The following is a 22,802-nucleotide window of genomic DNA, read 5'->3' as shown; positions in this document are numbered from 1 at the left end:
GTGACTACTGGTGGCATGATACAATGTGCAGTCACAGAGGTGCAGTGAAAAGGTATGCACTGACTGCTGGTGGTATGATACAATGTGCAGTTACACCGGTGCAGTAAAAGGTATGCACTGACTGATATAATATTACAATGTGCAGTTACACAGGTGCAGTGAAAGGTATGCACTGTCTGCTGGTATAATACAATGTGCAGTCACACAGATGCAGTGAAAGGTATGCAGTGACTGCCGCTATAATACAATGTGCAGTCACAGAGGTGCAATGAAAAGGTATGCAGTGACTGCTGATGGTATGATATAATGTGCAGTCACAGAGGTGCAGTGAAAGGTATGCACTGACTGTTGCTATAATACAATGTGCAGTCACACAGATGCAGTGAAAGGTATGCTGTGACTGCTGGTATGCTGTGATGTGCAGTCACCCAGGTGCAGTGAAAGGTATGCACTGACTGCTGGTATAATACAATGTGCAGTCACACAGGTGCAGGGAAAGGTATGCACTAACTGCTCCTATAATACAATGTGCAGTTACACAGGTGCAGTGAAATGTTTGTACTGACTGCTGGTATAATACAATGTGCAGTCACACAGGTGCAGTGAAAGGTATGTAGTGACTGCCGCTATAATACAATGTGCAGTCACAGAGGTGCAGTGCAAAGGTACGCAGTGACTGCTGTAGGTATGATATAATGTGCAGTCACACAGGTGCAGTGAAAAGGTATGCACTGACTGCTGGTGGTATGATACAATGTGCAGTTACACAGGTGCAGTGAAAGGTATGCACTGACTGCCGCTATAATTCAATATGCAGTCACACAGATGCAGTGAAAGGAATGCACTGACTGGTATAATATTGCAATGTGCAGTTACACAGGTGCAGTGAAAAGGTATGCAGTGACTACTGGTGGCATGATACAATGCGCAGTCACAGAGGTGCAGTGAAAGGTATGCACTGTCTGCTGGTATAATACAATGTGCAGTCACACAGATGCAGTGAAAGGTATGCAGTGACTGCCGCTATAATACAATGTGCAGTCACAGAGGTGCAGTGAAAAGGTATGCAGTGACTGCTGATGGTATGATATAATGTGCAGTCACAGAGGTGCAGTGAAAGGTATGCACTGACTGTTACTATAATACAATGTGCAGTCACACAGATGCAGTGAAAGGTATGCTGTGACTGCTGGTATGCTGTGATGTGCAGTCACACAGGTGCAGTGAAAGGTATGCACTGACTGCTGGTATAATACAATGTGCAGTCACACAGGTGCAGTGAAAGGTATGCACTAACTGCTCCTATAATACAATGTGCAGTCACACAGGTGCAGTGAAAAGTTTGTACTGACTGCTGGTATAATACAATGTGCAGTCACACAGGTGCAGTGAAAGGTATGCACTGACTGCTGCTATAATACAATGTACAGTTACACAGGTGCAGTGAAACTGTATGCAGTGACTGCTGGTGGTATGATACAATGCGCAGTCACACAGGTGCAGTAAAATGGTATGCAGTGACTGCTGGTGGTATGATACAATGTGCAGTCACAGAGGTGCAGTGAAAAGGTATGCAGTGACTGCTGGTGGTATGATACATTGTGCAGTCACACAGGTGCAGTGAAAAGGTATGCAGTGACTGCTGGTATAATACAAAGTGCAGTACTGCAGTCACACAGGTGCAGTGAAAAGGTATGCAGTGACTGCTGATGGTATGATACAATGTGCAGTCACACAGGTGCAGTGAAAAGGTGTGATGAATGTGCTGGGCCTGGCACAGTATAGCAATTAAGCAAGGGCCAGCTGCGACAGACAGGGCTGTATATGCAGTGTCAGTGGGCCACAAAAAAAAAAAAAAACATGATAAGAACATTAGCTCTCAAAAGAGCTGTTTTGGTGGTGCTTTTCAGCAACAAATATCAGCAAGGAGCACACTAACAAGAGCCTAACTAAGCTTTCCCTATCTCTGCAGGAACCTCTCTCCCTTCTCTCACTAATAGCAGCAGCAGGCAGAGTGAAAAAATGGCCGACGCTGCTGCCTTTTATAAGAAGAGGGAGTGCAGCCTAATTGGCTGCCATGTGTCTGCTGATTGTGATGTAGAGGGTCAAAGTTTAGCTCAATGATGTAGTATAGGGGCGAGTCAAACTCGCTGAAGGTTCGCGGTTCGATTCAAACGCAAATCCGCGTTATTTGCGCAAATACATTTGTGTGCGAACCATTCGGGCCATCTTTAATCATTAACACAACCTTTCCCCTCTCTGACCACAACCTTTTTTTACATTTGACCATCTTACTTCCTTTCCTCTTTTAACCCTTCCCAGCCTAACCCATACCCTATTCTGAAACTCCCTGAACTTGCTCATTCTCCATTCTATCTAATCTTTCTTCTCTTTACTGGTGAACTGGATGCCAATAAAATGATGTTATGCTTAGCTTGGAATAATGTTTCTCCTGCCATTTTCTGCTGTCACCAGTCGACTAATCCACAGGCTCAGCCATGACAAAAAGATAACACAAGAGGTCTGTAAAAAGATTGCCCATTAAACTAAAGACAAGTGGAGAAAATCTTACCTCAATTGCCACATCCTCAACTACAAGCGTAAAAAAAGCATAAAAGTACTTTGCTGCACTCATATCTCCAAGGGTATCCAAACAACACCTCCTATATGCCACATTTAACTCCCTCCTCAATCCTACATCACCTTCTCTGCCCAAGATGTAGGCCACAATTCATTAAGATCACACTGCTGATAATAAGGAAGGTGAATATTTATCACCACATATCGATTGGTATTTTAAGTGTTAATTCAGTTCTTTCAGTAGACGTTTGCTTTATTAACATGTAGTGATACGTTTTCATAGTGAGAGTGTTGTCTTACTACTCCAGTGTACCAGTGTACTTCCAGTGTACCACTGTAGTTATTATTACATGTAATAGATAGGTAGGGGAGGAGTGCAGGCAGGCAGGATGTAGCTCCACCCCTCCTGCTGCCAGGATGATTACAGCTAGTCTGTGTAAGACAGGCAGAGAAGGAAAGAGAGAGAGAGAGAGACAGAGGCTGTAGCTGTGTGTGGGGCTGAGTCTGAGTGTTTTTCTCTCTGTGTGTGAGCATGTGTGTGTGTGTGTGTGTGTGTGTGTGTGTGTGTGTGTGTGTTTGTGTGTGTGTGTGTGTGTGTGTGTGTGTCTGTTTGCTTGATGTCTGTCTCTCCCTCACTCCCTGTGTTCCTGCTGTGTATATTTCTCTCCATACAGAGTCTCCTTCTTCACAAACCAGTAAAAAATAAAGCTAAGGTCGCAGTTAAGAATGCTTCACTTTACATTGCTCCACTTAAGGAAAGCTCAGGCCAGGTGATAACTCCTCACACACTTTACACTTGCATTCATCTCTGTGAATTTGTCTTCATATGTTTGTCTTCCCCTTACATAGTTATTTGGGTTGAAAAAAGACATACGTCCATTGAGTTCAACCAGAGAACAAAAGTACAACACGTGCCTGCTCCCTCACATATCTCTGTTGATCCAGAGGAAGGTGAAAAACCCATACAAGGCGTGGTCCAATTAGCCCCAAAAGGGAAAAAATTCCTTCCCGACTCCAGATGGCAATCAGATAAAGTCCCTGGATCAACATCACTGGGCATTACCTAGTAATTGTAGCCATGGATGTCTTTCAACGCAAGGAAAGCATCTAAGCCCCCTTTAAATGCAGATACAGAATTTGCCATAACTCCTTCCTGTGGCAATGCATTCCACATCTTAATCACTCTTACTGTAAAGAACCCTTTCCTAAATACATGGCTAAAATGTTTTTCCTCCATGCACAGATCATGTCCTCTAGTCCTTTAAGAAGGCCTAGAGACAAAAAGCTTATCCACCAAGCTTTTATATTGCCCGCTCTGATGTATTTATACATGTTAATTAGATCTCCTCTAAGGCTTCTTTTCTCTAGACTAAATAAACCCAGTTTATCTAACCTTTCTAGGTAAGTGAGACCTTCCGTCCCACGTATCAATGTTGTTGCTAATCTCTGCACCTGCTCTAAAACTGCAATATCTTTCCTGTAATGTGGTGCCCAGAACTGAATTCCATATTCCAGATGTGGCCTTACTAGAGAGTTAAACAGGGGCAATATTATGCTAGCATCTCAAGTTTTTATTTCCCTTTTAATGCATCCCAATATTTTATTAGCTTTAGCGGCTTGGCATTGAATACAATTATTTAACTTGTTGTCGATGAGTACTCCTAAGTCCTTCTCCAAGTTTGATGTCCCCAACTGTATCCCATTTATTTTGTATGGTGCTAGACCATTGGTACGACCAAAATGATGCGGATCTATGTGGATGGAGCTGGAGGAAGCCCCTGGTATGTATAAAACATTTATTTTAGTCATCTCTGAGTCTCTTTAACTTAAGGAAATAATCCTTATTTAAAGTGTATCAGAGATGAAAAGAAAAAAAAAATCATACATACCTGGGACTTCCTCCAGCCCCCTCCGGCCTGATCGCTTCCTCTGTGCCATCCTCTGCCTTCTGGATCTTCCTTAAAGAGACTCTGAAGTCTCTTAAAAATCATCTTTTTATTATAAAATCCTGTGTAATATGATAGCCCGCCGCATCCCCGCTGCTGTAATCTATCTAAATCCCCCCAAACTCCCCGGGGGGCAATTCGGACAGCGCTTCCATGAGAGGCAGAGCTATGAGCCGCAGCTCTGCCTCTCAGCGCGTCTGTCAGCCCGGATTGCCACCCCTCCCCCGCCCCTCTCAGTCTTCCTTCACGGAGAGGGGCGGAGGAGAGGCGGAGATCCGCCGCTGACAGACGCGTGTAGAGGCAGAGCTGCAGCTCATAGCTTTGCCTCACACGGAAGCGTACAGGGCAGCAAAATCCACGACCAAGAAAGTCATGGATTTTGCTGGGGAGAGGGAGGGGGGAGTTAGGGGGAATTTAGATTTCAGCGGCGGGGATGCGGCGTTTTAGGTAAGGCTATCATATTACACAGGATTTTATAATAAAAAGATGATTTTTAAGAGACTTCAGTGTCTCTTTAAGGGCTACCGGTTTCTTCTTCTTTCTATTTCAAGCCTTTATTTGTTATAATTTTGATGATCATGGCTTACAGCTTATGAAAACCCCAAAACCTAAATCTCAGACCATTAGAATATTGGGAAAATATTCAATATTCTAAGTGGCAGACTCAAAGTGGCAGACTCTAATCAGCTAATTAATTTAAAATACCTTCAAAGGGTTCCTATTTCATATATTAGTTTCACCTTCTAAATTGAATTACTGAAATAAATGGACTTTTGCACAATATTCTAATTTTTCGAGTTTCACCTGTATCTAACTATTTAAGTGCCTTGTTTTAAAAGAGTAACCTAATTTCTCAACTCCCACCCCTTACATGACATTCTTCATTCTGGCTTTAGACCAACTTATTCCTCTGAAATACCTCTCTCAAAGGTTTCAGAGTCTAGTCTCTCCTCTTCTTTCGTCTGCTTTTGATATTGTTGATTGAGTCCAGACCCATCAGGATTTGTGATGCTACCCTTTCATGGCTTGCTTTCTATTTATATGATGTCTCATTCTCAAATCACTTTCAATGGTAGCTCTTCTTCTTCCAGTCCCCTCCCTGTTGGTGTTTTCCAAGGCTCATTCCTTGGACCTACGCTCTTCTATCTCTACACCTCATATCTTGACAAACTGATATCCTATTAAACCATCTGAATGCAGATGACACCCAAACTTACCTATTCACCACTGGTATTTCTCTTCCTAACCTTTTCCCATGCATGACTCCAAGAATTCTCCAAAGCAGCAAGAAGAATTACTCCAAGAATTATATCCCTTGTCCTATACACTTAATATCGTAAAATGTAAAGTACATGTAAATATATAGAAATAAGAAGTACATTTCTCCCAGAGTAAAATGAGCTATAAATTACGTTTCTCATATGTTGCTGTGACTTACAGTAGGAAGTAGAAATCTGCCAGAACCAACAGGTTTTGGACTAGATCATCTCCTTACGGGGGATTCTCAGGGTTTTCTTTATTTCTAAAAGCACTTATTGCCCAAATTCAAAATCTTAACAGAAATCAATTAGCTTATGTGAAAATCAATGGCCATCTATCCTTGGTCTTCTAACAAACGTTTGCATTTGCTCCAATTTTAAAGTAAACGAAAATAAAACTACTATATTAAATCTGGGTTGTTCTAAAAGCGCAGTGGAAAAAAAATAAAAAAAATACCTCTAAGTAACTTCATATGGGCAAGTTCATCAGTGAAATATCTGGGTGTGCGGCTGGGAAGGAGAAATCTGGACCTATATGCCCTAAATTTTAAGAACTTGCTAAAAGAATGTAGGCATAAGCTAAGAGGTTGGGAGCGACCCTATTTTAATATTCTGGCAGGATTGATATTCTAAAAATGATGATACTACCAAAAGTGCTCTATCTTTTGCAAAACTTGCCTATCAACCTCCCCTGTCCTGGGATAAAACATCTATACGCAACGATGCTGTAACGATGCTGTAGCTAGACACAGGACACCCAATGTGGTATTGTGCTTGGTGCAACAGTAATTGGAGGAGTTATCTCCCGAGGAGCGGGAGATACAGACAATACTGCAGCCAAGGATCCCCTGAGGGGCAGGGGATTCGGACTGCACTGCAGCCAGTGGACACCTGAGAAGCAGGGACTACTGATGGTGTTTGAGAATATGATCACCTGAAGAGCAGGTGATCAAGACTAAGCAATAGCCTAGGATCCCCTGAGGAGAAGGGAACTCAGACTGTACTGCAGCCAAGAATTCCCTGAGGAGCAGGGAATTCAGATTGTACCACAGCCAGTGGACACCTGAGGAGCAGGGACCACTGACTGTGCTGCAGGGGTGGTCACTGGTGGAATGAGTGATTATGTCTGTACTACAGCCAAGCATTCCCTGAGGAGCAGGGAATCAGACTGTACTGCAGCCAGTTGACCCCTGAGGAGCAGGGACCACTGACTGTGCTGCAAGATGATCTCCTGAGGAGCAGGTGATCCAAAAGACTCTGCTTGCAGCTAACAGACACCTGAGGAGCAAGTGTCACAGACATTACAGCAAGGCTGATCACCTAAAGGTTAGGTGACAGCCCTAAAGGATTCCCTCACTAATGGCAGACCCACTAGTGAGGACAGAAAGGACAGACAAGCAAGGTCAGCAACGTATGGACAGATACAGTACAGAGTCGGAAGAATGATTCGGTATCAAGGTACAGGCAGTGTCGGCAACGGTTATCAGATAGGCAGAAGTACCGAATCAGTAAGCAAGAGAGTAGTCAGGAAGGCGAGAGATCATAACAGATAAACAGTGGTAGTAGCAATATCCTAGTCTAGGTAAGAAGTCCTTGGTTTCAACACCTGGGAACTAGACTAACAGATGAACAGTAGCAATATAGCAATATCCTAGTTTAGGTGTGAAGTCCTTGGTTTCAACCCCTGGGAACTAGACTAAAGAATGGTACACAAGTCTCACAATACAATAGTACTTAAAGCTATCAACGGAATCTGACTAAGTGTGAATTCCCAGCTCCGGCTGGTTCTAACACACTGTAAGATCTGACTAGGGTCTGAGCGCTCACACGTAAGCATTCACAACAGCAGACAACTTGCAACTGACAGGCAAGTCCTATAAATACCCAGAGCCCTCCACAGTGCTGCCCAAGTCACTCAGCCAATCCGGAGCATAGCTGGAGTCAGCTGACCGGCTTGATCAGCTGACTCCCCTTCTACTTGCATAAAGGTCCTGTCGACTGGCGCGCGCGGGCGTAGCTCTTAATCTGTGTGCACTAAAGGACCAGGCGAACCAGCAGCATGTAGCTGCGCAGCAGAAGCCGCCGGCTGGAACGCTGAGATGGCCACCAAGCCGCTTGCCCATGTGGCGGCATCTCCGCTATTCTTTACAGATGCACTTTGAGTCCTATAGGAGAAAAGCGCTTTACAAAGGTTATTGTATTGTATTATTGTAACCTTATTAAAACAACTAACCACCCATTGGTAAAACCTACCCTGACTACACTAAGTAAAGTAACTGATCATTGGTATAAATATAATGGGATCTCCCCATTGGTAGCTTTGAGACACCACCCTGATTTCCAGCCGGCCCAGTCAGATGCCTGGTTTAAAATTAATGGTATTGACGAAGACATCAGGATTTACCACGGTTTACCACGGTTTAAGTGATGTAAATAACAAAAAAACTAGACTTAGATCTAGACAGAGCTAATATCTGGGGGCTTATCAAGCTGAGAAGCTTCTATCGAAAATTAAAGGCAAAAGAAGGAAACATATTTACCCAATTAAATGATTTTGAACTACTATTTATTTAAAAACGGCCACCCAAGCTCATTTCTAGACTCTATACATTCCTAGGCACATATTTCTCTGTTACGCTACCCCCCTTCTGTCAGAAATGGGAAAGGGACTTTGGCTCATCTCTAGACAGTACAATCTGGCCATCAATCTTCCAACATCTATGGTCTATAAAGAATAGACAATTACAAATAGTACAATATAAGATTATAGTTAGGTTAACTACAGGGTTCACACATGAGTCATGACGTCAGGCACACATGCGCTGCTCGTCACACAGAAGGGGGCACTGTAACTAGAAAGAGGACGCCGTTACCATGGGGGTTGTCAGCGGGACAACAGCGCGTGATTACTGCAAGGCTGCTGTCTGCAGTGAAGACGATCTGGCGGCTGGGACACTGAAGACCCGGTATACTGGATGGGATGGCTGGGACCGTAGGATCATCACAGCTGGGACCCTCAGATGACCCTCAGATGGCAGCAGTCAGGCGGAGGAGGAGAGGATCACGGCAGAAGGATCCGGTAAGTATGTTTTGGGGCCCAAATACCGTACCTTTAGAATATAAGACGCACCCACTTTTTCCCCCTAGTTTTGGGGAAGAAAAAGTGTGTCTTATAGTCCGAAAAATACGGTAATCATTTTGTACATTTTCCTATTTTTTCCTATTTCACCTAGTTCTGGCCCCTGTTTCATTACTATTTTGCTTTGTAATTACTCACTAAACCTAAATTATTATTTATATACACTCTGAGCTACCATAGTATTTTATTTTTAATATGGCCTGTGCTCCGACACCTTGTTCTTTGTAGTCCTGTACCTGTCCTGTACCTGACCCTATTATGCCTGCATTTAACCTCTTATCGTCTTCCCAATAATACTGTGTCTGCTCCAAACTGAATGTAATTTTTATAATTTAGTAAATGTAATTGTGCAGCGATGGTTTATTACAATTATATCAATATCAGAATGTGAAATGCTTGATGATATACAGTATATACTGTATATTGCAGGCAGGGAATGCCAAGATATTTATTTGTCTGTGCACTTACATGCTGAATTCCTGTACAATTTTTCTCTCTCTCTTCTCTGTCTCTCTCCATGTATTTATTTATTTTGTATTCAGTTTGATGTTGACAGAAATTTTTATATAAATGAAAAATAACAAGAGTTAAAGTCTACCACCCACATTCTTTTTTGTTTCTTTCACTTACAGTGGCTTACTTGGAATTAGGATGCCTCAGATGAAAGAGCATGACCAAGTTTCCCAAGAGAATGATATCACAAAGCCATGAAACATCTGTAGGCTATGGATCACAGTATGACCTTTCACTATGTAACTTTATGTGGCACGGAGGTTATAGGTGTCTGCTTTGTAGTAATCCATCGTCTACTATTTTAGCATTCCAACCGGAAGAGTCTATTAACAGACCACACAGAGGGGGAGAGGAAAAACCTTCTTTAAGGATTTCTAAGCAAAGGAAAATGAGTAATTATGTAATCAGTTAATAGGTACGATTGATGTTACACACCAGTACAACCACAAACCCTTTTCTCACTTTTAGTCACTGGCAGTAACTGCTAGCTTTATTTTACACAGCACTTCTTCTTTTTTCTTTTTTTCTTTTTTTTACTTCATAGTAGATTCCTATGACGTTACACAGTGTCCTGATAGTTGCATGTACTACTGTACATTTCCTGTGGTTTAAATGTATCAATGTAGAGTGGGTGTAAAATGTCAAAAACATTAGGTTTTTCAGATTTCTTCTTTACTTTTTATATTCAGTTAACAGCCTATTTAGGAAGGCTGGGAATGTTTCAGGAGTTTAAATTTGATTTTGACGTTGTAAATTGGCAAAAAAAATTGTAAAATGACAAATGGGCTATAAGAAAAAAAAAAAGAATAAAAGTGACAGAAAGAGGACAAGCATTACCTCATTTTAGGGGATATGAGAGCGATATTTGTAAGTCTGATCTTGTGGTGATCTGGCCTTACGCCTTACTGAACTTTCCCGGCCAGTGGTATGCCATGCTGTTGCTTTCTCGATGAATAAGCGCAGGCAAAATCAGGGGAAGTATAGCTCTAAAATTTTGGTGCGAAAGAGAAATGAGTGCTTGCTAAGCAAATAATTTGCTTCCTTCCAGGATGCAAAGCAAGGCACAGTAGCCAACAAGAAGAGATCCCACCACAGCAAGATATAAAGAGGTTTTTAACTCCATCTTGCATTCTCTGTGTAATAGCAGCTGGAGAGACAGCCAGGGAGAAAAGTGTATACTTCAGGGAGAGAAAGCTTATAGTTAGGTTTGTTTTACCAACTTTGATTTGTAGAGTGTATAGAAAGTGAGCTCCAGAGCAGGGCGGAGCTAGGCGAGAGGAGCACATGACCTGGATGGTTGTAAGATGACCCCAGGTCAGCCAGGAGTGGACAATAGAGGGAAAAGGTGACAATCTGGGGCGGGCAGGTAGACTGCTAGTCCCAGGAAAAGCAGGTTGAGGGGGTTGGTAACTTCCTTTTCAGAAATCCAAGGACAACAGACAGCATCAGGCAGACCCCCACGCACGCAGGCAGACCCACACGCACCCAACTCCAGCAATTGTAAGTGGACAAAAAAGTTTCCCGGGTCAGTTTAGGGTTAGGTATGGAGGTAGAGGAAGCCTTGGGGCGGTTGTAGGAAAGGGTGAGAGGCCAGGCTGAGTCAGGAGGGCTCGAATGGGTGGAAGAACAACTGAGGGCCCTGGGCGGGCAGTCTGCCAACAGCCTGGGGAGAAGGCCTCCTTCCATACCCTGTACATCAGGCCTCCCTCCAGGTATAGCCCATCTGGGGAGCGGAATCCCCCTGGCCCACTCCAGCAGCTCAACCTCTCTGTGCCTACCTCAGCCATGGCCCCTTCAGGCACATTAACCCCCAAAAGCCCCCGTGCCCAGCAAACCGGCAGCCGCACCAGATCCTCCCGCTCCCAGCCCCCTGCAGCAAATAACCCCCCCGGGGTCGCTGCCTCACGCGATCCACGGCCAGCAATCGTCCCTCCTCACCTGGCAGTAGTGGGGGCCTCCTCCAAGCAGCAGCAGCAGAAATGTCCAGCAGGGCAGGCGGATTCTCGGCCCCGATCGCCCGTCCCGGGACAAATTCAGTCGGCAGCCTCCGGCGGTGGCGGGTCCAAAAGACGCCACCCGCAAAATCAGGCACATCACTCCTCCAGCTCCCTGCAGCCCAAGCAGATCAAGCCGCAATCCAGCTGCCCCGCCCCTCCCCATCACATCCTACAGCCAAGTCAGAGGGAGACGCGGGAGCCGGATCAGAAGTGGCGGCCCACGCATGCGCACCACAACCCAGGCCACAAAATGATGGCAGTGGCCTTAAAGGAGTTGCCACAATTTATCCCTGGAATGCCCCACTGCAAGCTGCCCACTCCAGGGGACCTCCAGTACTCACAGTGGGTGATCAGGGCAGAGGGGGGGGGGGGGTAAAAAACAAAAAGCTGGTGGCGGCCTTAAAGCCCCAAATTACCTCCGCCATGACCCACTGCATGCTGCCAACTCCTGGGGACCACCAGCACACCCAATGGGCTATCAGGGCAGCGGGGGGGGGGGATGCAAAACACCGCAGGCAGGGAACAAAAAGGTAGCAGGCAGAGGCCGAGCAACGAGGGAAGAGGGAGGCAATCAAGAAGAGCCAGGATGGGAAAGTGATAAAGGGGTTATGGGGGAGAGGCAGCCAGCACCCAATCAGGATGGAGGCCAGGGGGCAATGGCAGGACCATGGGGGTCCCGTGCTGACGATGATCCTGGACCCAGCAACAGAATGGCAGCCCGTTCACTCATGAGTGCTGAGGGTGGCATCACTCCTCCTTTCACAACTTCAACATTGGAGGACCGTCCAAGAAGGACCCCTGGAGCAAGAAGCTCGAGGATGGCATGCACCAGGAGCAGGACATGTGGCGCCTTGGGTGGGAGATTCAGGTGAGAAACAATCTCATTATCACCTAAATGAACTGAACGGTGCTTCACAGGCAGTCTTATTGGAGCCAAGAGACTTATTAGCAACAATGAAAGAGATGACCTTCCCTTGCATGTGACCAGGAGTAGGAGTAACTCAGAATCCAGCGTGGTCAGTTTAGGCAGCATCTCGCAGTCAGAGTCACGTTCTAGCTCGGCAAGGATATCAGACGCAGCCAAAAGAAGCCTGTACCTATATGTAAAGGGTCCAGTGGGTGTACACGTTAAACAAGAGGTGAGAGAGAAAGTTTGGAGATGGGAATATGTGGACATTTTTATGCTTTTGCCACTTCATCGATTCCAAATCGAAAAGTGGGAAAAGGGTAAGGAGCATCGCAAAGACGAGGACGAACAGAGAAGAGGGTTCAGGCTAATTCCATGCACTTTCCACAACTGGCTTCAGGCCTTCATAATAATGGGCAGTATAGTTGTGGAGAAGTACCTGGAAAAACAAGCCTTGTCCTTTTTCTGCTACCTCACTATGATTTGTGACAGGTATTGGACCTACTGGGGTAAAGCGTGGTTAAAATACGACCAACAGTATTGCGAACGGATGGCGGTGAGATCCTCAATTCGGTGGGACCATAAAGACCTTCCCCTCTGGATGCGGCTGATGGCCGCCCCGAGAACAGGGAGCTCTGGGGGGGGGGGGGGCGGGTGCTGTGGGTCAGTGGGGCAGGCCAAGTAATTATCCCTCCTTTCGGAGCGCAGCCACCGTGCCTGCAACAGGAACGGTGGCTTCCCAGAAGCAAGGAATTTGATAGCTTTTTAACAATGGGGCCTGCAAGTGGGGTACAACCTGCCATTTCAAACATGAATGTTCGGCATGTGGCGGATCTAATCACGCCTGGGAGAAATGCTATCGAAGGCTGCGGGCAGCAGCAGGGCAGTGCCAGCACGACCACGGTTCAAAAGGGGATAACGCCGGTGAGCATCGCAAGGATGCGAGCATGGCTAAATAAATACCCCAACAGGGAACAGGCTGACTTACTGATACACGGTTTCACGGATGGCTTTCGGATACCCTCTCGGATACCTGTCTACAATGACAGGTAGCATTACAGGAACCTCAAATCTGCCCATGATTTCCTTATGATTGTGCAGCAATAGCTGGAAAAGGAGGTGGAATTGGGCCACATGGCAGGCCTATTCTACAGCCCACCTCTCCCCGGCTTAATAATTTCACCACTAGGGGTAGTACCTGAAAAGGAACCAGGCAAGTTCCGCATGATTCACCACCTCTCCCACCCCAAGGGGGCATCAGTGAATGATGGAATAGACGAGGACCTGTCAGCAGTGTCTTACACCTCCTTTGATCAAGCGGCTACAATGGTAAGGTGTGGGGAAAGGGGCCCTTCTTGCAAAGGTGGACATTGAGTCCGCCTTTCAGTTACTCCATGTGCATTGCGACAGTCTACACCTACTGGGTTGCAAATGGGAGGGTGCATACTACATCGATCGTTGCCTTCCCATGGGGTGCGCAATAACCTGTGCCTATTTTGAGGCCTTTAGCACTTCCCTAGAGTGGGTGAATAAAATGAGGTGATGTTTAAAAGGGCTGGTACATTACCTGGATGACTTCCTCTGCATGGGCCCGGCTGGGTCCAATTACTGTATCTTCATACTTAGCACACTGACCGAGGTGTTTGAGGCGTTTGGAGTGCCACTGGCTCCTGACAAGATGGAGGGCCCGACCGAAATCATAAGATTACTGGGGATAGAAATTGACTCTATCGCCATGAAGTATAGGCTACCACTGGACAAATTGGAAGACCTGAGGAGTGCTATCAGGAAAGCCTTGTCTTCGGCAAAAATTACTTTGAGTTACAATCGTTACAGGAGAAAATGAATTTTGCATGCAACATCATGCCGGGTATCTGACCATTTTTCCGCTATCCGGTCGGATCCGGATTCCGGATACCTGGACCAAAATCCAGATAGCTCTATGCGGATATCTGGCCGCATAATCAGGATACCCGCGGATATCCGACGGATATCCAGATCCAGGTACTGTAACTAAGGAGATAATGTCATTGAGCCAATCAGAGGGCTCCCAGCAGAAGCCCTAGCAACCAATCACAGAGGGGAACTCTGGCCAGCCCCTCCCCTGACCTCATTGAGCCAATCAGAGGGCTCCCAGACTAAGCCCTAGCACCCAATCACAGAAGGGAACCCTGGCCAGCCCCCCTGTGTAATAAGGAGGGCTGGCATGATGAGACAGATCGTCCTTGCTTGTGTGGCTGGCTGGCTGCTCACTGACAGACTTGCTCCAGTGCTGTTGGCTTAGCAAGTGCTGTATACAGTGATAAACCTAAAGCTTTGTGTGCTAAACACCTTCACTACACTATTGTTCTATTGTTTTTTTAGCTAGCTAGCTTGTAATTGTTTGATTTCATTCACTCAGTTAGGTCCTGTCTGTGTCTGTGTGTGCTGTGCAGGCCAGCAGGACAGTATAGGTTAGTGAATAGGATTACTGTGTTATTGTATTGTATAGTAGTTAGTACTGCAGTTAGTTGTTAGAGAGTAGTACTGTGTTAGCTTACTACAGATTACTTCAGTGCTGCTGTGCTGAGCATTGTCAGTGTGACAGACAGATAGTGTGCACTGTCTGTCCTCTACTCTGCGGTCTGTCACTCCGTGCTGATTTGATGTAGAGTCCAACTACGATTTTATTAAAGTAAAAGTACCCCACATCATCTGGTGACATCATCACATATAAGTTGTACTATGTCTGCTGGCACCGGCAGCCAGGGGAGGGGGCAGCAAGGGCAAGAGGACAGGGAGCAACATTACGGCCACCCTCAGAAGGTCTGCCATGTCAGTGTCGACCCCAGCGGGCAGCCTACCCTCAGTCAGCGAGCTTTTCACTCCAGGCGCCACGATTGAACTCAGGGCTGTTAGCCGCAAGGAGTTTGAGGAGGATGTTCTGGGTTTTGAGGAGGGGGGGTATGATGTTGATGATGGGATGAAGGACCGTGACTACCATCCACAGGATGGGGATGTCAGCTCTGACTCTGAGGAGGAGGATGCGTCGGTGGGTTTGGCACGGAGGATCAGCATTGCAGGCAGTGGCCGTGGAATGCGGGACCCACATCCTTCTGCCGCTACCACCAGCCGCACCACTCAACCCCCAACCACCACAGGGAGAAAAGCAGCAGCATTCCATTCAGGCCGAAGGGGAATCTTCACCTCTCCAATCTGGCAGTTTTTCACTCTGTCCTCATAGGACAGCAAGTTTGCCATATGCAATGTGTGCAAACTACAGATGAGCAGAGGTTGTGACCCCTACAAGTATGGCACCTCCAGCTTCATCACCCATCTGGCCAAAAAATATGTTGTTGAGCAAGAGGAGTTCAAGAGGCTGAAGCAAGCTGGCGCTGGCTCCCACCGCCACTGTGCCACAGGCCACTGCTGCTGATACTACCACCTATATTCAACCCAAAACACAATTGCGGTGTCATTTTTTGGAGGTGTCTGGGCTGAAAACTGTCATGTCCCAGTTGTGCAATTGGACTTTGGACACAATGTGGGCTGCACGACCGTCGACCACTGTCTGGAACCTATTCTGATGTTAATAATTTACAGGCCTTTTTTTTTATTATTTTATGTCCACCGAAAAATAAATTAGTGTTTCCCTTTAAAAAAAACATGATGCTACATGCATCATTTACCCTAAAACCACTTTTTAAAGCTATTTAAAGGGCACTTCCGTTTTTTCCGAATAGGTCGGGTATCCGCGGGTAATTTGGTCGGATATCCGAGTTTACGCGGATATCCGCAAGGTCGGATCCGGATACCCGAATCGGATCCAGATATCTGGGTACCCGGATCCGAATCCATTCGGGTTTTAAAAAGCACTACCCGAGCATCCCTGAGGAAGACCTTAAGAATTGGGAAACTTTCTTGGAAGAATATAATGGGAGAACTCTGTGGATGGATCAGCCCAAACACAGTGCAGATCTGCAGCTTTTCACCGATGCTTCAGGAAGCATAGGGTTTGGGGTCTACTTCCACGGCCAATGGTGTCCTCATAAATGGCCCCGGGCATGGCTGAGATCACCTCCAGTGGTGCTCAGCAAGATTTCGGATATCCGAACTACCCAGATAATCCGAACTTTTTCCACTATCCGAACTTTGAATAGCAAGTCGAAAAATTTTTAAAATCCGAATAGACTATCCGAGCAAACTCGGATTTCCCATCTGAAATCCGAAATCCGGGCGGATAGTTTCTTCAGATATCTGAGCAGAAGCCCAAGTCACCTTGAATGGCAAAAATCCCTTTTGAAGGTAGTCAGGCGGAGAGAGAGAGAGAGAGAGAGAAAGAGAGAGAGAGAGAGAGAGAGAGAGAGAGAGAAAGAGAGAGAGAGACCTCTGAAAGGAGTTTTTGCCATTTGAAGAGACTTCCGGTTTTCTATCCGGATGTCCGAATCCAGACGGATATCCAGGATATTGGGTTCAGATATACCAAAGAGTTCTGATTCGGATATCTGATTCGGATCTGGATATCTGGGTATCCGGATCCGATTTCAATTGAGATTTTGAAAAGGGGTATCTGAGCAGCACTGATCACCTCTCATTAGGAACCTAGCCCTACTAGAGTTCTTCCCCTTAGTGGTGGCAACGGAGATTTGGGGTTCACAACTAGCTAATAAATCGGTCATCTTCAACACTGACAACATGGCAGTAGTAGCCATCATCAACAGACTGTCGTCCAGTTCGGCACTGGTGGGGAACCTAGTTAGACATTTTGTACTTCAATGCCTCAGACATAATATCAAGTTTAGGGCGGTGCATGTACCAGGGGTCTCTAATGGTATAGCAGATGCTTTCAGCTGGAGCACTTCAGGACCCTGGCACCGCATGCTCAAGCTGTACCAGCGCAAGCCCCAACAGCTGTGGGACATTGTGTCACTTTAGTGGCGGATTGGATCAAGCAGTCAGTGGCGGAGAGTACATGGAAGGCCTATGCAAGTGTATGGTTACGTTGGGGGTGCTTTACGTGTATGGCAACTCGAAACAATGGTCCGATAGCGAGCAGAGATCTGCCCTGGCTTTCCTTTTTAAGCTGAGAGGGGAAAGGGATGTTACAAAGGAATTTAAAATATAGCAAGCGGTGAAGGGCTTTAGAAGGGGACAAAGGGCAAGGAATGGCAGATGTTCAATTACCATGTCTCAGTAGAGGCAATTATTGGTGGGGATAGACGCGGTATGCTGGAGCGACCAGGAAAAAAGGCTATTTAAATTAACCTTTGCGCTAGCCTTTCATGAGGCCTTTCAGATAGGGACGTTACAAAGGAATTTATAATATGGCAAGCGGTGAAGGGCTTTAGAAGGGGACCAAGGGCAAGGAATGGCAGACGTCCAATTACCATGCCTCAGTAGAGGCAATTATTGGTGGGGATAGACGCGGTATGCTGGAGCGACCAGGAAAAAAGGCTATTTAAATTAGCATTTGCGCTAGCCTTTCATGAGGCCCTTCAGATAGGGGAACTAGTCAGTCAAAGCACGAGGGAAAAAGGGGGACTCAAAGCAAAAGACGTAGCATGGGGAAAACACAGCCTATTTGTAAGCATAGCCAGGTCAAAGACAGACCAAAGGGGAAAAGGTGTAACACTGCGTTTATAGGAAAAACCCTGATGCCCGTCCTGTCCTCTTGCCTTGTACAAACACTATATGGAGGGCAGGCCCAGGTTGGGAGGTTCGCTATTGATTCATGAGGACGGGTCATCCTTCTCCCGATTCCAGTTCACGTCCATTCTTAGTCAGTGCCTGATGCGGGGGGGGGGGGTGCACAGCGAGAGAATACGGTTTGCACTCCTTCTGCATTGGGGTGGCCACAGAGGCACCAAAAGAAGGTATGAGCAATGAAATGTTACAGCAAGTCGGGAGGTGGGATTCAAACAGATTTAAGCTGGAGCGGTAGAGGAGCAGACATGGGGTATTGGGGGAAAATCCTAAGGGCGTTTATGTACAAAAAAAATCCTAATATCATTTGTATGTTCTTATCCCACAGGAAACTAGCAGGTCAGGTGCAGAGTCTGGCTGCTAGGCCACTCCTACATGGTGTGGGCGGAAGTGAGGGTGGCGGACCGCTTTGGGGTGCAGAAACCTGGGGCAAGACACGGAGAAGGTGGAACAACATTGGTTTGGGTACCCTGGGCTAACCTTGGATAGGTGCATGGTGAAATTCTTTAGACTGGTCCGATTGTGGCCTCCGCCGCATATCTTAGTACTACACATAGGGGGGGAACGACCTGGGTTGGCACCACATGTACCGGTTAATCTAAAGATCTAAGGGTCTTTCTTGCTGCGAGTCTTGGCTCTATACCCTAGCATGGTGTTAATTTGGTCAGAATTGGTTCCAAAGCTACGTTGGCGCCCCCCATCCCACATAGGAAGTTAAACAGGGCTCGCTGGAAAGTAAACAAGGCGGTGGCAAAATGTGTGTGCCTCAAAGGAGGGGTGTCAGTACATCACAGGCTGCTGGAGGATGGACCAGCCTACTTCAAGCATGATGGGGTTCATCTGACTGATGTGGGCTGGTGTTTTCCTGTTTGGGCTGAGGGATGCGGTGGAAGCCACCTTCAGCATTTGGAGGGGCACTTGGGTTTGAGGGTCAACTCCTGAGATGCTGTGGCGGGTCCTTTGGCAAGGCCAACTTCGATGAGTAGGTACAGCAAGGGCGGAAGAAATTACGGTATCCACAGAGCTGGGAGAAGGTGTGGCTTGTGGCAATTTCTGGAAATGACGGCCTTGTCAGGGGACTCTTGGACAAGAGGACGTTATGTCACGTTCAAAAGAAAAATGTTGTGTTGTTGACCTGTGAAACTCTTATACTCTCATGTTAATTTTGTGGAAAATGTATACTCTGTTTGAAGTGTTGTTTAATAAGACAAGTGTGTAGTGTTTATAAAAGCTGTGGCCATTTTAAAATCCAAGTGGGTGTCACAGCAAAATCTTCATCTCCCAACTGGGCTGGTTTCTCTGTTTTTTTTAAGGCGGGGAGGGGTCACCATTGAAGCATATCCGGGTCAAGTGAGCTCCAGAGCAGGGCAGAGCTAGGCGAGAGGAGCACATGACCTGGATGGTTGTAAGGGGACCCCATGTCAGCCAGGATAGGACAATAGGGGGCAAAGGTGACAATCTGGGGTGGGCAGGTAGACTGCTAGTCCCAGGAAAAGCAGGATGAGGGAGTTGGGAATTTCCTTTTCAGAAATTTCAGACAACACCCACGCACCCTCCCTCTTTATTAAGCAAGTGTATGTCAAGGCAAGATTGTTCTTTGTCACAGCAACGGAGGGTCCTTTGGCAAGGCCAACTTTGATGAGTAGGTACAGCAAGGGCGGAAGAAATTACGTATCCACAGAGCTGGGAGAAGGTGTGGCTTGTGGCAATTTCCGGAAATGACGGCCTTGTCATGGGACTCTTGGGACGTTATGTCACGGACGAAAGAAAAAATGTATACAGTATGTTGTGTTGTTAACCTGTGAAACTCTAATACTCTCATATAGGGATGATCGGAACAGGCGATTTTTGATATCGCGATAATTCCGCATTCCGCGTAAGAAATTCCGTCACCGCTACATTCCGGCGATCCCCGCGGTAATCCGCGGAATTCTGCATTCCGATGGAACCATTTCCACAATGTTAAAGGGAAACTTATGGATGTTTCCTTTTAAACAAATACCAGTTCCCTGGCAGTCCTGTTGATAACTTTGACTTTAGTGGTGGCTGAATCACAATCCTGATTACAATTTTTTTTGGAGCAGCAGGAGTTGTCGTAGGCCATGGGACCTAGAGGTGGTATCACGGTGGTCATCACAATTTTTTTGGGAGCAGCAGGAGTTGTCGGAGGCCATGGGATCTAGAGGTGGTTTCACGGTGGTCATCACAATTTTTTTGGGAGCAGCAGGAGTTGTCGTAGGCCATGGGACCAAGAGGTGGTTCCACGGCAGTCATTACAATTTTTGTTTTGCGCAGCAGGAGTTGTCGTAGGCCATGGGACATAGAGGTGGTTCCACGGCAGTCATTATGATTTTTGTTTGGAGCAACAGGAGTTGTCGTAGGCCATGGGACCTAGAGGTGGTTCCACGGCAGTCATTACAAATTTTTTTGGAGCAGCAGGATTTGTCGTAGGCCATGGGACCTAGAGGTGGTTCTACGGCAGTCATCACAATTATTTTGGGAGCAGCAGGAGTTGTCATAGGCCATGGGACCTAGAGGTGGTTTCATGGCAGTCATTATAATTTTTTGTTTGGAGCAGCATGAGTTGTCATAGGCCATGGGACCTAGAGGTGCTTTCACAGCAGTCATTATAATTTTTTTGTTTGGAGCAGCAAGTGTTGTCGTAGGCCATGGGATCTAGAGGTGGCTCCACGGCAGTTATTACAGCAAAATTTTAATTTAGTCTGTCTAATCTTCATCATGAATCAGTAAGAGGGGCCTTGTAATTATCACTGATCCAGTGCATACTGAGAGAGTTCAGGCCAGGTATCCAGTTGTTTTGTCCAATACTCCATGGGATTATCATTATTCTCTATATTGTCTGGAGCACTGGCCGACCCCAAGTAATCATTCACCATACGGGCCAGCCGCTGGCGGTGACTACTTTGCCTGCTGGTGGTGCTGCTGCTAGAAGGAGTATCTGGCATTGGCTGATAAAATTCCTTCAACATACTCAGCAGGTTCACAGATTTGCTATTGGTGCTGCTGCTGGGAGTGGGACCACCAGACCTTTGCTGAGTATGATGAGGCTTGGTAGCTTGGGCCCGGGACACAGGTGCAAGAAACGCATCTTCTACCCAACGAAGAAGGGCATCCCGGATGTGGCTCATCCTGGGGTCTACTTGGGAGGGAGGTATGAATTGCTGCATTTTTCCCTTGCATCGGGGATCTAAGATGGTGGCCACCCACATGTCGAGCCTTGATTTGAAAGTTTTTATCCGGGGGTCCTTACGGAGGCACTGGAGCATATGCACAGCCATAGGGAAGAGATATCTGCCATTAATCACCTCTTCCTGGCTTTCAGAACTGTCGTCATTCTCCAGCTCCACATCAAAATCTTCTTCCCACCCCCGGACAATGGGCTCTTCTGCTTCCACAAGCTCTGCCTCCTCATCCAGGACTTGAGCATGCTCACTCACTCACCCACTTGACTGACCACTTTTCAGTAGGGCTTCTTCCCCCTGTCCGAGCACTTTGTCAAGAGCCTTGTCCAGCATGAAGACAATAGGGAGCACTTCTGATATGCTGCAGTGCTCCTCACTGACCAAATTTGTTGCCTGCTCAAACGGCTCCAAGACTTTACAGACCTGTCCAATCAGCTGCCACTGGTCCCCAGTAATGTAGTCCAGTGGCCCTGTTCTGGAGGAAGATGTCTGAGACAGGTATGACCTGACCGCCATTCGCTGCTCCCACAACTAGGGATCGTCGCTGCATTCCGCGGAATTAAGAACTCTGTGATTCCGGCCAGAATTTGGTGATTCCGTTCCGTTCTGACGGAACGGAATTGCTATATCACTATGGCGAAATTTCCGCGGAATTTTACGGAATGCAATTTTTTTTTTACCACCGAACTGATTTCTGCCTAATAAGAAGAATTTCTGCTCGGCAGACTTCCTTGTTTCCTCCCTCCCTGGAAGACAAGGGTCTTGCCTTCCAGGGAATTGTAGAATTCTAGAATTTAATTTCAAAAGCCAGCTTACATACATTGGCCGGGAATCGAACCCAGGTCAAGTGCTTGGTAGGCAGCTCTCCTCACCACTATACCACCACCAACCCTACATGCTGAAGCCAGCCTAGCATGTACCATTATGATATATCCAAGAGAAAAATGAGCTTGCTTAGGGATTTGTAGGATGTCAAAAGCCAACTCACATACCTTGGCCAGGAATCGAACCCAGGCCTACCACTCTGTAGGCTGCTATCCTAACCATTATACCACCAACACAACACACTACAATGCTACATGCTGAAGCCAGCCTAGCATGTACCATTGTGATATATCCAAGTGAAAAATTAGCTTGCTTAGGGATTTGTAGGATGTCAAAACCCAACTCACATACATTGGCCGGGAATCTAACCCAGGCCTACCGCTCTGTAGGTTGCTATCCTAACCATTATACCACCAACACAACACGTTACAATGCTACATGCTGAAGCCAGCCTAGCATGTACCATTGTGATCTATCCAAGAGAAAAATTAGCTTGCTTAGGGATTTGTAGCATGTCAAAAGCCAACTCACATACATTCCCCAGGAATCGAACCCAGGCCAACCGCTTGGTAGGCTGCTATCCTATCCATTATACCACCAACACAGCACACTACAATGTTCCATGCTGAAGCCAGCCTAGCATGTACCATTGTGATATACCCAAAAGAAAAATGAGCTCTCTCTCTCTCTCTCTCTCTAGGACTTGATGCCATAGAACTGAATTTTCAGCTTAAAACCATCAACGGATACC

The 22,802-nt window shown here is 46.5% G+C and overlaps 1 long non-coding RNA gene across 1 annotated transcript in view; it reads left to right on the top strand.

Moving 5' to 3' along the window:
- Positions 1 to 10,059, top strand: part of LOC137517530 (uncharacterized) — a 66,509-nt gene extending 56,450 nt beyond the window's left edge. Inside the window, exon 3 of the long non-coding RNA XR_011020557.1 lies at positions 9,557 to 10,059. This is a non-coding gene — a long non-coding RNA (uncharacterized lncRNA). The remainder of the gene's footprint in view (positions 1 to 9,556) is intronic.
- Positions 10,060 to 22,802: the final 12,743 nt, after the last annotated feature.

Source organism: Hyperolius riggenbachi, chromosome 5, assembly GCF_040937935.1.
Source record: "Hyperolius riggenbachi isolate aHypRig1 chromosome 5, aHypRig1.pri, whole genome shotgun sequence".
In the NCBI taxonomy this organism is placed as follows: Eukaryota; Metazoa; Chordata; class Amphibia; order Anura; family Hyperoliidae; genus Hyperolius; species Hyperolius riggenbachi.
Note: the sequence above shows the minus strand (reverse complement) of the source record. Positions and strands in the feature narration are given on the sequence as shown.